A 5,341-nucleotide genomic window follows, 5' to 3' on the forward strand; every position below is an offset into this window, starting at 1 on the left:
GGCGGCGAAGACATATGACACGGTCATGTTGGCAGGGCAGCTTAACATGTGAAAAAGACGTGGGCATTTAGGATACAGGAACTCCGACTTGATGCGCCGATAGATACACGGTGGTGGCAGATGGAATGTACTGCGCTGGAGTGTGCAGTGTAAGAACTGAGCAAATTCCTTCACAACGGGATAGTGTATGTCCTTCCTACACCCCGTTCGGGGCATAATCGGGGATATATTTAGGTTGGTGGAATGTTTGTGCCCTAAGCGCATTTTATAACACACGCACCTATTCAGCTTTGTCGCTAACGTTTTTTTTGAGTGCGTAAGGTCAGAAGCCCTGTATGCTGCAAGCTGTGAGGTCCCTGTTTATTTAGCAGCGCCCCCTTTTCGCAAACGATTCTCTTCAAATCTCGCTTTCACACAAGTATCTACCGACCATCTTTACTTGAACGCAAATGAATCAAAACGAGGGTTGGAGCCGTGACTGCTCTCTTGTAAAGGAACAAAACTAGTGTCATTAATATATTTACGGTAGAAAGTCACGTGAAATCACCCCGAACGGACATCAAGGGGAAATTTATTTCCAGGTGAAGAATAACCCAAGTGAGCCGTCCCAAAGCAAACCGATCACGCTAATGAGCATTCCACGCAAACTGGTTGAACGTGTTATTGACTCCATTGTGAAAACATTTCTTGAACGTAACTACTCCTAAATAAAAATCAACATGGTTTTAAAAAATCACGCATGGGAAACACAAGTTTTGCAGTTTATTCGCTACCTATTTTCGCCAGTCGATCGTACTTAAATCTCGACTACGTTTTTCTAGATATCGAATAAATCATTGGACACAGTCTCTCATCGCTCACTAAAGTTGAAGTGAACTGAGTGCTTCATAACGAGCCCTACCAAATAGGTGGCAGCTATTGATTGGGGCTAACCCACTTGCCTAGTTACTTATGCGGTGCCAGGAGGTTATTCTAGGCCCACGGCATTTTCTAATACAAATTACCGTTACACAATCAACAGTAAACATTAGTACACATAATTTTGGTTTGTTCGTTAAGCTGGCTTTCCGAAATGACCACGTTATCAACCGAGAAATATGTACACCTAATGACGGCTTGCAACTTGAATGTGACGCGGAGAATATATGGGCATGGTGTTTCGATTGACTCGTGCAGCTTGAGTATACAAAGTGTAAACTAACGAGAATTTTTCTTAGCCGACATTACCCTAGTCTTCATCCGCGTGCAATCAGCAAATCTCCGCTTACGCAGTTTGACACGTAGAAATAACTTGGCATGCGGATTAGTAGTACCTGTTGAAGAACAGAGGCGAGGACCGCGGGGCGTGAGGGATTCTTTTTAATGGCGGATGGAACACTACAAAGATGGTGATAGTTAAGCACAGCTGCTAATAGCCACCTCTTCCTCTCTCTTCTGATATTTTTAACATCCTCCTGCCGCGCGATTAGCACAGGGAGGTCTGAAACTAAAGTTTTAAGTGGCTATTTAGCGTGGCTCCCTGCGTTGCACCGAACACCAAAGTTCATTAAAGTTCGTTAATCAGTTTATCATTCAAATCGATGTAATGTCCGTGGTAGCTGCACCGGACCAGTCCATACTTCTGTTTCCGCATGTGTTTCCAGCATCGGTGGCGCACCCGCTCTGTGGAATCAGACGGTCGTAAGCGGTGCGTCTTGAGCGTCGGTCATCCTCGATAACCATGAAGTGATTCCTGCGGAAGCATATTGCTGAATGCGCTAATGGACAGCAAGTCGTGTGTTGGAAGAATTACTGTGCCGTTTGGGTCCTTTCATCCGGATGTTCATCGCACACGTTTCCTTTCTCGTTTTTTTTCAATCAGACGCCAGTTGATCAGGTGCTTTGGGAAAACATTATTTCTGGTATTTGCGTGTGGGAATTGTGGGGCCCCTGCGTTTTGCCGTTTCTGTTGTCTTCGTTTGAACGTCAGCGTCTTCACATGTCCACGTTTTACCTGAGCCAGTAAAATTCTATTCAAACCTTTGCTGCAGCAAAGGCAGGCGCCATCTCTCCGGCGTCTCCATGGGTGGACCAGAGTTTCTTTTGTGGTTTCGATAACTCTGCTGAGCTTCATTATTGTGTAGTTTTTGTAGGCTTTCATTACCTCGTTTCTTGCGCATTGATCTTCTTTTCTTCCCAGTAAAACATTGCAAACAAGTTGGCTCTGCAGGTTCTTGCACAGCGTTATCATTAGTATGATTATTCGTCATTCTTGTTGCCGGTAATCAAAAACGTTCGTCGTTGGGGTTGCCGTCATCTGAGCGAGTAACAGGAACGGGTGCCTCCACTTGGTTATTCCTTGAACTAGTCCCTTGCTTGAAGGAAACAGATTGTTTTCTGACTTCTGGCTGATGATGGAGTTCTTTCAGAGGCGTCGTCAAATTGCTGTTTTCGTTCATAAGGTTACTGTTTTCCAAAGCCGATTCGTTGACGTTTACGACACCATTCTGCTGTTTCAGGGCTGTTGTAACAATTTCATCGGTAGAATACTTTTCCAATTCCGGGAACAATCGCTTCAATCTAAATTTGGTCAACAGGATAAGATCTTCGAATTCATAGGCGGCCTAATATTCTTTCTCTTAATAATCCAAGTCGAGAAGTACTTCAATCTCGCTGTTCAGCTTTTTTAAAATCCTATGTTTTGTCATTAGGCTTTCCTTGAGGGAAAGAAGCTCACCGATTGATGGTGTCTCGGTAGTCATCCGTGATTTTATATCCTTGATCAGTGCAGAGGCGTCGTGGCGAATTCGGTTTTTTCGTTCGCGAAGGGCCTCCATGTCGATGCTCGGCGTCGTTAATATCTGTAGGTCGCCGAGAAGAGTCATAATAGGCGTGAAACCTAACCCGTTTCTTCCGTTGGTCCCGGCAGGCGTCCGTTAAGAGTCGGTAGCGTTGTTGAGGCAGTCTGATCGTTGGTCGGTAAGCGAGGCCTCAATTGATCCTTGGGTAGTCGCGTCGGCCTGCGGTCCGTGGTCAGCGGTCACAATCTAGTTCCATCGTTGTGGTCACTCACGTCATCGTTGTGGGGAGATCCGCACTCAGTTCTTCGAGTGTATTATCCATTGATCCTGGTCACGGCACCATTTTGTTGAAGAAGCGAGGTGAGGAGCGCGGGGCGTGAGGGATTGTTTTTCATGGTGGATGGAACTCTCCAATGATGGTGATAGTTAAGCGCAGCTGCTAATAGCCACCTCTTCCTCTTCTAATATTTTGAACAGTAACTATTACGGCAAACGCACACAGACTATGTCACTCACGATGCTTATCTCCTACAGCGAATGTACGTCATAAGTTTTCACTAGCTTCCGTGACGTTGAAATTATTGCTTTATAAAATGCTTGTTAGGACTTAAGTCCAGTGCGTTTCTGCCATATGGGGTGGACAATTATGATAGCTTTCTTTCTCACGCGCATTTATTCAGAATCTTTCCTCTCGTTTTCGTTCCAATCACCCCTGAACAGCTGTCGTATGACTAATGGAAGCACACCCTAAAGTTCCAACTTGAATCACTTGCGGGAAACTTGCAGGTTTAGCCCTTATCAAAAAATAAATTTAGTAATACCGACGTTAAATAGCCATTTTTGTGGCAAGCACTTATTCTATCAAAGTTTCGACCACAAATTGAAAGTGAGTTACCAACTCCAGCCCCAAATTCCCTTTCTATTTTTTGCCGAAGACAACCTCGTGATCAAATTTACTCTCGCCTCCCTTTCGGTACCTCTGATGCCATTTTATCAACACCTCTCCTCTCATCAAGGGCCTCCATGTACATGAGTACTGAAATCAATAAAACACATTGCCCCATAGGTTTTCATCGACTTTTGTGATCAAAATTTTCTGATCGGCTCGGCACAAACGTGCGGAGAAGTCATCCGCACAACGCGGAGGCTATCTTCAACGTGTGAGTGCAAGGCGGCCTGTTTTATTGCGAAACCATACCACGAATTTCAACACCCAGGTGATCTGCGGCCATGCTGGCCGTGACTGACATTCCCGCAATAGCGACGCTGATATTTCGAAAAACAATGGACATAAACTTGAACAGCGCCAGAAGTATCCACCAAGAAGGCCCCTGGGTCAGGGTTCTCCGGGAGCGCAAATCAAAGAAATGCTTAACTGACCCACAACGCCTGCCGCCATACCCACCGTCCCCGTCCTTATCACGGACATGCTAGCTGCGGGCACTGCGCCGTAAAGTCGTAAACCCCGCGCCCATAGGCAGGTTTTAACGTGCGTACCCTATGCTGAGTACACAATTGTCTACCATCCGTTATCTGGAGGTGCTCTTGATAAGGCCGTTGCCGAGGGCATTGCACAAGCACTAGCAACAGAATGTCGTTTACCCACTCAGCTCTTCTATTCACTTACTGTACAAATTCAACATATTCAGATAATACTGTTGGGCAGCGCGGGAAAGCGAAGACCATGCATCATTCTCCGCAGCCTCGGCCAGCAAAAAAATCCCCAACAGGCATGTGGAGCTTTCTTGTTGCCTTAAGCTTCCATCTGTCACCGTCCGTGGCGTCATTCCAGGTTTCGACACTGAAATACCCAACGAAAACCTAAAATCCCCACTCTCCGCCAGCGAAATGCAATTTACCCACGCTAGAACGCTCCGACGGATAACATCCACCAAACTGATATTTCAGGATCCACACGAACCTTTCACATCAAAGTGGGCTGTCTATTTACCAGATGCCATCGATATCGCGAAACTGTGCAGTCGTGCCCCATTTGCCGTGAAATTGCTCTCCGAAAAGAAGTTTCTTTGTCCTCCGATGAATCACGCGGTATAACATCTGGGACAAACGATTTCCCCAACGACCACAAGTGCTTGAATGCCGCAGGCCAAAATGTGTTCTGTTTCTCATCGTACCGCGGGCAAGAATTTCCCAAGCGCTTTCGTCTGACTCCTCCGCCAAAACACAGCACAAGAGCATCGCCTCCTGCCAAAACGATCACATCGCTTCCCACCACTATTGGCGCGATGTCCCAACGTCCGCACAGAGAGGGTGTCATTCCTTTTACATATAACGTGAGTTTTTCTCAAACCGGTGCGTCTCATTATTCTCTACGCCCCTCTGGCCGCTCTGACTCCCACGTCCTCCAACTGTGCCCCTCCTTCCAACACTCCCTTATCTGACATAACTGCTCAAGTTACCGACGACCTCCGACCCAACAGGCTCTTCTCCTAGCTTGCGTTGACACCCTCGAACGAACAACCAATAAGCGGGTGTTTCACATTCACTCGAAAATGCAATCCCTCATCGTGAAATCCAAAGCCCCAACAGCTGAACAGCCG

Source organism: Haemaphysalis longicornis, unplaced genomic scaffold, assembly GCF_048455015.1.
Source record: "Haemaphysalis longicornis isolate Haplotype H1 unplaced genomic scaffold, Haemaphysalis longicornis Haplotype H1 scaffold_17, whole genome shotgun sequence".
NCBI classification, from domain to species: domain Eukaryota; kingdom Metazoa; phylum Arthropoda; class Arachnida; order Ixodida; family Ixodidae; genus Haemaphysalis; species Haemaphysalis longicornis.